Raw genomic sequence first — 11539 nt, 5'->3', positions numbered from 1 at the left:
AGTATAGTTAATTCTCTGCTTAAAAATATATATATATATATATATATATATATATATATATATATATTGTAACTATTACCTATATGCTAAATATTCCTGAGCAATGAACAAATTCAGAAAGAAAAAAAAAATCATGCTTTCTCTGGTACCTATTGTATGTGCTAAACTTATTAGAAAAATTTATATATTTTTTAACATGTTGGCAGAGGGTAAAGCCATGCTTTGACTTGCTAAAAATGGTGTTGTCCAACAGCCCACTTAGCTCCCTGGTTCTTCATCTTTCTTTCAATCTTTCCCCCACCACATCCCTTTGAAAGGTTGCCTCATATATATATTTCATTGAAGAGTTATTTTTTCTCATTTATTCCATTAGAATTAAATATTTGTTTAATTGCCAAAAAAAAAAAAAAAAAGAATCAAGTAGGCCAAAAAAGATAGTCAATGAAAAGTGAATGCAGATATAAAGATTTAAGAAATATTTTAAATATTTGATATATAGACAAGCTAAAAATGAACACTGTTACCACTCTACACGCATATTTTCAACAAATTAGATGAAATGGACCAATTTCACAAAAACACAAACTGAAACCAATCCAAGGTGAAATAGATGACCTGAATTGTACTATAACTTCTAAAGAAATAACATTTGTAGTTCAAAAATAATAAAAGGAAGTAAAATCTGCAAGATGATGGAAAAGGAAGTCCTAGGCCTCATTCTCTAACAAAAACACCGATAAAAGAATGCTATTTCACTTTACTGGTATCAGTCCCTCCCATTAGTTGTAACAGTCAGCATCTAAAAAAAAATCCCTTCAGCCCACAATTTCTCCCTCAGGGGCATAAAAATGAGTGAAGCAACTATCTGACATTACCCTCACTTTTCAGGATGCTGCCCAAAAGATCTACTTCTATCTCAACTCATTCAAGAGTGCAGAGACAACTTCTGGGGTAACTAAGAACAAAGAAAAGGGGTAAGAGCTCTCAGCTGCCTGCATGGATCTATGGGATTGAGAGAAGGTATGCAAAATTCCCAGAAATTTGTAAACTACCGAAACTGAAACAGGAAGAAGTAGAATATTTGAACAGACCCATAGTCAGCAAAGAAATTAAATTAATCGTCAAAGATCTCCTGACAAACAAAAGTCCTATGCCAGATGGCTTCCCAGGTGAATTCTACCAGACATTTAAAGAAGAGTTAATATCTTTTCTTCTCAAACTGTTCCGAAAAATAGAAATGGAAGGAAAAATTCCAAACTCATTCTATGAAGCTGATATGGGAAACAGAGGCAGAAGAAAAATTATTAAATTTCCTTACCCACTGACAAGCCCTTGAAACAGGTAGAGTGATATTCCTCTAGGGACTCAACTACCTCCAGCTTTAGGCTTTGTTAAGGGCAAAGGGCAATCCTAGCTTGACCTACCCCTACCCCCAACCAGGATCCTGTAAGTCTACTTTAACAATTCCTTTGGAAACTTCCTTTATCTCTAAACCCTCCAAGATACAATCATTCCCAAGCATAAGGCCCACTGATATACATCTAAAGGGTCTCATGACAAAGATTTTATTATCATTAATGAATAACCTTTTTCCCAACAACAGCTAGACCCTCAAGGTCCTGGAAACCTTGCTCCCAAAATTCCTTAGAGACTTACTCCATCCCTAACCCTTCTCAACTTGCAAGTATATTATGGACCACTCCGCACAACCCCAGAGCAGCAGCTCTTTCTGCCCATGGGTCCTGTCCCAGTGCTTTAATAAACCACCATTTTGGACCAAAGATATCTCAAGAATTCTTTCTTGGTCAACAGCTCTGGACCTCACCCCACAGAACCTCACTTTTATTCTAAAACTTCATCAAAGCCAGCATTACCTTGATTCCAAAACCAGACAAGACCCCACTGAAAAAGAAAATTATAGGCCAATATCCCTGATGAACATGGATGCAAAAATTCTCAATAAAATACTAGCAAATTGAATTCAACGGCACTTTAAGAGAATTATTCACCAAGATCAAGTGGATTTATTCCTGGGCTACAGAGCTGGTTCAATATTCCCAAATCAATCAACATGATATATCACATTAATAAAAGAATGGATAAGAACCATATGATCTCGGGGCACCTGGGTGGCTCAGTCGGTTAAGCCTCTGCCTGCAGCTCAGGTCATGATCTCAGGGTCCCTGGATCGAGCCCCGCATCGGGCTCTCTGCTCAGCAGGGAGCCTGCCTCCTCCTTTCTCTGCCTGCCTCTCTGCCTACTTGTGATCTCTCTCTCTCTCTCTCAAATGAATAAATAAAGTCTTAAAAAAAAAAAAAAAAAAAAAAAAGAACCATATGATCTTGCCAATAGATGCAAAAAAAAAAAAGAAGAAGAAGCAAGCATTTAACAAAATATAGCACCCTTTCTTTTTTTTTTTTTTTTAGATTTTTTTTATTTATTTAGTTGACAGAGAGAAATTACAAGTACACTGAGAGGCAGGCAGAGAGAGAGAGAGAAGGAAGCAGGCTCCCTGCTGAGCAGAGAGCCCGATGTGGGACTCGATCCCAGGACCCTGAGATCATGACCTGAGCCGAAGGCAGCGGCTTAACCCACTGAGCCACCCAGGCGCCCCATAGCATCCTTTCTTGATTAAGAAAAAAGAACCTTCAATAAAGTAGAGATATTTGGAACATATCTCAACATCATAAAGGCCATATATGAAAGACCCACAAGTAATACTATCCCTCAATGGGGAAAAACTGAGCCTTCCTCTTAGGTCAGGAAAAAGACAAGGATGTCCATTCTCACCATTACCACTTAACATGTACTAGAAGTCTTAGCCTCAGTAATCAGACAACAAAAAGAAATAAAAAGTATCCAGAACAGCAAAGGAGAAGTCAGACTTTCACTATTTACAGATGACATGATACTCTATGTAGAAAACCTGAAAGATGCCACCAAAAAATTGTTAGAACTAATTCACGAATTCAGAAAAATTTCAGGAAAGAAAACCAATATGCAAAAAGCTGTTGCATTTCTATGCCCCAATAATGAAGCAGCAGAAAAAGAAATTAAGGAATCCATCCATTTGCAATTGCACCAAAACCGTAAAGATACTTAGGAATAAACCTAAAGAGGTAAAAGACCTGTGCTCTGAAAACTGTAGAACACTTATGAAAGAAATTGAAGAGGACACAATGAAATGAAAAGGCATTCCATGCTCATGAATTGGAAGAACAAACATTGTTAAAATGTCTCTACTACTAAAAGCAATCTACATACTTAATGCAATCCTAACCAAATATCACCAGCATTTTTCATAGAGCTAGAACAAATAGCACTAAAATTTGTATGGAACCACAAAAGACTCTGAGTAGCCAAAGCCATTCTGAAAAAGAAAAACAAAACTGGAGGCATCACTGTTAGTACAAAGCTGTGATCACCAAGACAGTACGGTACTGGCACAAAAACAGACACAAAGATCAATGGAAGAGAACAGAAAATCCACAACTATATGTTCTACTATTTTTTGACAAAGCAAAAAAGAATATTCAATGGAAAAAAGACAGTCTCTTCAACAAATGACCTTGGGAAAACTGGACAGCAGCATGCAGAAGAATGAAACTGGATCATTGTCTTACACCACACACAAAATAAACTCAAAATGGATGGAAGACCTAAATGTGAGACAGGAAACCATCAAAATCCCAGAGGAGAACACAAGCAAAAACCTTTTTGACCTTGGCCATAACAACTTCTTTCTAGTTACCTAGCCAGAGGCAAGGGAAACAAAAGCAAAAATGAATCACAGGGATTTCATTAAGATAAAAAGATTCTGCACAGTGAAGGAAACAATCAACAAAACTAAAAGGTAGCCTATTTAATGGGAGAAGATATTTGCAAACAACATATCTGATAAAGGGATGGTATCTAAAATCTACAAAGAATGCAACACCCAAAAACCAAATAATCCAGTTAAGAAATGGGCAAAATGGCCAATATACACATGAAAAAATACTAAACATCACCATCATCAGGGAAATACAAATCAAAATCATGATGAGGTATCACCTCACACCTGTCAGAATGGCTAAAATTGACAGCACAAGAAACAACAGGTGTTGGTGAGTATACAGAGAAATGGAACCCTCTTGTACTGCCGGTGGGAATGCATACTGGTGTAGCTACTCTGGAGAACAGTATGGTGGTTCCTCAAAAAGATAAAAATAGAGTTACCCTATGATCCAGCAATTGCACCACTAGATATTTACTCAAAGGATTCAAAACTACAGATTCGAAGGGATACATGCATCTCAATGTTTATAGCAGCATTATCAATAATAGCCAAACTATGGAGAGAGCCCAAATGTCCATCAATGATGAATGGATAAAGAAGAGGTGAGATATATAGATACAGATGTAGGTTGATATATATGTATATATAGGATGGATGAAATAGGTGAAGGGGATTAAGAGGTACAAACTTACAGTTATAGAATAAATCACGGAAATGAAAAGTACAGCATAGAAGACATAGTCAATAATACTGTAATATGCTATATAGTGACAGATGGTGACCATAATAGTTACAGTAAACATTGAGTAAAGCACAGAATTGTCAAATCAGTATGTCTCCAGGAGTGCTGACAATACTGACTCCATCATTGGCCCCTTGGAGATTAATATACATACCTTAGAAATGCCTCTCAAGTAGGGAAGGGGGCAGGCTTGCTTTGGCTTCCTAGGAATCTGTTAGAGATAACATCTTTCCTTCCCCTTCCACGTATAGGTAATACTACAAAATCTAATTGAAGGGTAGCTAGCTGTCAGGTGTATGGAAGCCCTCTGAGGTACACGCTAACCCTTTGATCTCATTACAGTGCCCCTTCTGAGTGTCCCCTCATTCCATAAAATCTGTGGACTAAGGTCTGAATTTTGTGCAGAATAACTAGACAGCTGACATGGATTTCCTCCACCAGATCTTCCCTCTTGGTAAGTTTTCCTGAATAAAACTGTGTAAACTGTATGGGGTGGCCTGCTTTGTTTTCTGGTCTCAAAATGCCTTTTCAGTTTGGGAGATACTTTCCTGTCTTTTCTCTACCTTCTAAAAATGTTACACATCTGGGGCGCCTGGGTGGCTCAGTGGGTTGAGCCTCCACTTTCAGCTCAGGTCATGATCCCAGGGTTGTGGGATCGATCCTTGCATGGGGCTCCCAGCTCAGCAGGGAGGCTGCTTCCCTTTCTCTCTCTCTGCCTGCCTCTCTGCCTACTTGTGATCTCTGTCTATCATATAAATAAATAAAATCTTAAAAATAAATAAATAAAATTTAAATAAAAATAAAAATGTTACACACCTAAAATTAATGAAACATTGTATGTCAATTTTACTTCAATAATTTCAAAAACCTGTATTCAACTGCATTTCTATATATAAGCAATGAACAGCTGGAAGCATGGGTATGCTCTCTCTCTCTCTCTCAAAAAAAAAAAAAAGAAAGAAAAGAAAAGGAAAATATGCGTGTATCCGTGTGTGCATGTGAATATGTGTGTCCATTTGGTGTGTTAGGCTTTCTCTAAGTAGAAAAAGGAAAAAATACGGCCCTGTACTCAGAAAGCCAAAAAGTACTTCTCTCTCTCTCTCTCTCTCTCTCTCTCTTTCACACACACACACACACATACATTTCCCACTGACTGAGAGTTCTTTGGCAGAGAGGAATTCACAGAACACAAGACAGACAAACTTACCTAAGGTTTTATTATGGAGATTTTTTTCCCCCAACCAAACATCAAAACAGAGTCCCTAGGGAGTTAGGTGAGACCACATGGAAAACAGGAATTACTTGGATTAAAGGGAGTCATTCATTCAAAAGGTACTTGCTAGGTACTCTGTCAAGGACTGGGAAACATTCCTGTAGTCCCCCTCTTGAGGAGCTAATAGTCTAGTTGTGAATACAGATATTAAACAAATAAATACATAAAAGGAAAAACCCAGGAAATTGAGGGCAGAGGATTTCTATGATATAAGAAGGAGCTGATCTAATCCACCTATCCTAAGATATCTTGGTTGGCTCCATAGTATGTCTTAACTCTGTTTCCCCCTTTCGGTTCACAGAAAAATAAAATCCAAATTAGGAGGGAAATATAGGGAGAGAGAGACAGCCTATCACCTGACCCCAAAACACAACTTTAATAGTAGTTAATGCACTCAGCATCTCTTTTTGAGTGGATTGGTTAAGTGAAAAGAAAAAGGCAATGAGCTCCATCTAGTGGCCAACACTTTAGTTTTTCCTCATGGCATTTTTATCGCTGCTTTTCCTCACTTCCGTTTGTCAGTATATATTGCCTATTTCTCCCACTAAAATACAAGCTCCACATGGGTAGGAACTGTTTTGTTCATCACTGGAATCAACAGAGTCCAGAAGGGTGCCTGCCATAGTAAACACTTCATATCATATATATCTTTAAACATATATATCTTTAAACATATATCTTTAAACATAAGCAGCATATAAACATCCTTATGCTGCTTATCATCACAACTCCATTCCTGAGAGTTCTCCCTGAAATTTTACCATTTGGTTATTTAACATCATATTGACTATTGCAGGAATTTGATAGTTATTTATATTATTGTACTATTTAAAGGAGAATCTTCTCCCTCTCCCTCCTCACAAAGGATTTCATCATTATCTCTTCCTTACAGACCTAGAGAATCTGGTGTTAATTTCCTGCCACTGCTCCGGAGAGCCACCCAGCATAACGCATGTGGCACTGCCACAGGCAGCAGTGCCAAAGAGATACTGCACACTATGACAAATACAGAGATCAAAAGGCCGTCACCATAGAAACCCTTTAGTCCGGGCACCTGGGTGGCTCAGTCGGTTAAGGACTGCTTTCAGCTCAGGTCCTGGGATCAAGCCCCACATGAGGCTCTCTGCTCAGCAGGAAGTCTGCTTCTCTCCCTCTGCCTGCCACTCTGCCTACTTGGGCTCTATCTCTCTCCGTCAAATAAATAAAGGAAACCTTTTAAATAAAGAAAGTAGGAAGGTAAGAAAGGAAGAAAGAGAGAGAGAGGAAGAAAGAAAAGGAAAGAAACCCTTTAGAAGCTGAGAATCTGCATATAGCCTGTAAGAAAGAGGCCTCTGAAAGATTGAGAGCTCCATCAAGAATGTGAACCATGAATTTCAGAGAGAGAGTAGATTGAGAAAAAACACATGACACCGGCACGCCTGGGTGGCTCAGTGGGTTAAGCCTCTGCCTTCAGCTCAGGTCATGATCTCAGGGTCCTGGGATCTCCAGCCCCACATCGGGCTCTCTGCTCAGCGGGGAGCCTTCTTCTCTCTCTCTCCCTCTGCCTGCCTCTCTGCCTACTTGTGGTCTCTGTCAAGTAAATAAATAAAATCTTAAAATTAAAAAAAAAAGAAAGAAAGAAACACATGACACCTCCCTGAGAAGAGCGTTTTCTACTAGATTCTAACACAATGATAATCACTTGAGTAGGGACATTTTCTAACACTATTTAGCCAGAAGCCACACACCTAGCCTAGAAGGGTATAATATTTGCCAAAGCAAATATTGTATCTTACATATGAACCCCATGTTTTGCATTAATTTTTTTCCTACCAAATTTATTTGTAAAGTCAAAATTTATTTTCTCTTGTAAAAGACTGTTCAGAGACTATGAAGACTTTCTGAACGCATTAAGTAACCAATGCTAATAGCTACATTGCTATAAATCCAGTGAGATGTGTGTGTGGATAGACAGATAGATAGACAGATAAACAGATCCATAGTTACCTTAGGCAGGCTTTCCATGGGAAAATGTATAATTTCTACTACAGTTTTTGAATTACTTAAACTAATGTTTGTATGGCTATTATTTATCTAGCTGGAAAGCATTAAAACCTCTTGTGAAGCATTTCCAGGCAATGGAGCTTTGCTTCCACCTTGTTCTCCTCCCTGTTACTCCTCTATTGTCACCTGGGAGGTCATGTAAAAGTAAAGTGGAATGCCTTTGGTAAGCAAACTAGCAAAGTCAGGAACACATCAACAGTCACAGTACAACAGCATGTCAGAAAATTCATATGAAAGAGTTAAACAGAATTGAAGTTGATTTCTCTCCCACTTAAATACAGTGGATGGGGGCGCCTGGGTGGCTCAGTGGGTTAAGCCGCTGCCTTCGGCTCAGGTCATGATCTCAGGGTCCTGGGATCGAGTCCCGCATCGGGCTCTCTGCTCAGCGGGGAGCCTGCTTCCCTCTCTCTCTCTGCCTGCCTCTCCATCTACTTATGATTTCTCTCTGTCAAATAAATACATAAAATCTTAAAAAAAAATACAGTAGATGTGGGGCTGGAATAGTGGCTCCCTAATGTCATGGGCTCAGCCTCCTTCTCTCTCATTCTATTTATTGTTCCACCATGTTCAACTTGCAGATTCCATCTGGTGGCCCAAGAGATCTGCAGCCATCTTGTTTGTACACAGACTGGCAGGTGAACTGCAGAACAATGGAGCAATAAGGGCATGCTAGCCCTTTAAGATTTTCCTGGATGAAGTGCATATAGTTTCCATTTATATCCCAGTGACCAGAATTTAGTTTAATCCCCAACCCAGCTACAACAGAGGGTGGAAATGTAGTCTTTATACCAACTACCCACAAACTCTGCTGAAATTTTGGAAGTTCTGTCACCAACTAGACCCCAAGACCTGAACTTCACTGCTCACCTGCTTATATCTACTGACCTTTGTGCCACTTTTTCCCCTAAGCTCTTCTTTCCAGTTTATCTATTCTGTAAGGAAAATCACTTATATTTAAGTGATTAATTCCAGGGAATCGTTTATATTTCTATATTTCTCTTTAACATCGACATGATTTCTCTTACACATCAACATGAGTATAAAGAATAACATGAGGCTTAATGTAGGAACAAAGCATCTGAATCCCCAGCATTTGGTCATTCAGTCATTTAATGAGTCTGTATGTAAACCGATAACAGCAAGAGACAGCAAATCTAAGATATTTATGTTTGAACTCTACGTAAGCCCACCAAAATAACATTAAGGAGGTTATTTTAAGCCACAAACCCATGGGAACAAAAACAAAAGGAAAGAGAGGGGCAACAAAAATTAGAGAAGTTAGAAAGCAAGTGGGGTTTCTAGCAGACAGGTAGTAGACAGCAGATTCAGGTAAGTTGAGTCCTAAACCAGTCATGAAGAAAGTAAAAATGGCAGCTGCATTTACCCCCAGATGACTCTCCAAAGGTTCAGGACTAAACACAGAATGATCATTTAAAGGACTTTCTAGGAAAAGATTAGATCTCCAGACCCCCATTCCTGGTCCACATAGCCCTGTCAATTGCCCCCTCTTCATCTTAGCAAGAGATTAGCAGTTTATACTCTGAACATGGTGAGTAAAGAGTGTCTGAGTTTGGAGAAACCTAGCACACCTGAAGGTGGAGGGGCAATGCTGACATAGGAGCAGTAACTTAATGTCAGCAGAACCAATGTTGATATCCTTAGCCCTTTTTCCCTCCCCTTCCACCACCCTAGTCCCAACCAATATCACTCCCCATTTTAGCAACATCCTAAGAGGTTTTCCTGCTTCAACTCTTGCCTGCCCCCAAGTCTCTTCTCAAAAGCAGCTAGAGTATCTTTTTACAAAAATGTAATTAAGATTGCATTGTTCCTCAGCAAAACGTTTCCCAATGGCTGCTTCAAAATAAAATCTGAACTCCTTTCTGGGGTCTACAGAGTTCTGCATAATACAGCCCCTGCTTTCTTCTCTACCCTAATCTAGAAGCACTTTCTTTCTGGATTGCTATACTTAAACCACACTGATCTCGTTTATTCCTTGTGCATGCCAAGTTTATTCCCTTTTCAGGGCATTTACCACTATTATTTTCTTTTCCAGAATCATTTTTTGCAAGGCTGCTTCTTCATCATTCAATTCAGGATTGAATGTCACCCCTAACAAAAAAGAAAAGAAATCCCCAACCATCCTATTTAAATCATCTGCTGTCTCCACCCATTATTGCTTCTTTTATAGCACTTATCATCATCCGAAGTCACTGTATATATTAATGCCTCTATGTGTGTTTCTCCCTCTGTAAGGTTTATGACACACACTTTCTCTGCCTCATTTTTTCAAGTAGCCTCAGCACCTAGGTACTCAATTCATATTTGTTAGCTGTGAGGAAAAGAAAAGCAGCACCAGACATTGGGAACTGAACTGACACTTACTCTTAAGGCTTCAGTGTTGTTAGGAACTGGCTGCAGTGTTCACCTATAGAATTTAACAGTTTAACACAACACCAACATGAGACAAAAATCACTCTGTGATCATGATGAAGTGAGATAACAGACAAGATCACTTAATAATCTTGCCTAGGGTGCCTGGGTGGCTCAGTGGGTTGGGCCTCTGCCTTTGGCTCAGGTTATGACCCTGGGGTCCTGGGACCGAGCCCCGCATTGGGCTCTCTGCTCGGCAGGGAGCCTGCTTCCCTTCCTCTCTCTCTGCCTGCCTCTCTGCCTACTTGTGATCTCTCTCTGTCAAATAAATGAAAATCTTTAAAAAAAAAATAAAAATAATAATCTTGCCTAAACACAGATTTAAAAACTAGGTCATAATGGAAACTGCAAAAATACTAAATTTCCTCCTCTCCCATTTGGCAACATTGTTGCCTCTTTACCAATTCCGGATTTACACTTGCAATTTCCTTTCTCCTATATAAAATGTCATATGATACCTCATCCTACAATTGCCTCTACTTCCTGACAGGATTCAAATCAGAATGAATCTCCCTTTCCTTGAATCCTCCCCCCAAATCACCTAATACATGCAAAAAATTTTTAAGTCATTTCTAACGCCCTGTTATTGGAATAACCAATGCATGGCTCCCCAGGGTGTGTGTTCTCCCTCATTGCAACCAGTAATATACCCAACTTTCTGACTACAGGTGTGTTCTTGGTGGCCTTCTGGACCACCAATATTGTCCAGCAAAAAGGAGAGTATTGACAAATTGTTGGAAAATATTGACAACTGAATGGTTTCCACAACAATTCACAATCTAGGGCTAGGGTCTCTGTAGCACCCAGTAATTTCTCCATTCACCTAATTGTCTCCTGAACCTCCTTGTACCTAGTTGAAGAGTATATTCCTTCAACCAAAGATTACCTTTGTTCCTTCCTCTAGGCTTAAGTAACAATGTTGCTGTCACTCTCACTTCATCTATCCACCCATCTTCTTAAAATAGGAGAGGAAGAAAGTCCAATTGTGAAATGTGATTCTTAACAGAAACAGTGCTTTCACTAGCACTACATCATCTAAGACTGGTGGTGTCTTTTTCTCCTTGGCGATTTTTTCTTAAACTTTGAAATGTCGTGTATTTCCCTCCAGTGTCACACTCCCTTTCCTTGTCGGTTCTCTAATCGAACTCTTTTTTTTTTTTTTCTATTAAGAGATGTAAAGTCCTCCCCCCCCCCCTTAAGCTTTTGTTTATTAGACACAGAGAGACAGCGAGAGAGGGAACACAGGCAGGGGGAGTTGGAGAAGAACAGGCTT

Source organism: Mustela lutreola, chromosome 10, assembly GCF_030435805.1.
Source record: "Mustela lutreola isolate mMusLut2 chromosome 10, mMusLut2.pri, whole genome shotgun sequence".
Taxonomy (NCBI): domain Eukaryota; kingdom Metazoa; phylum Chordata; class Mammalia; order Carnivora; family Mustelidae; genus Mustela; species Mustela lutreola.
This window is presented reverse-complemented; position numbering follows the sequence as displayed.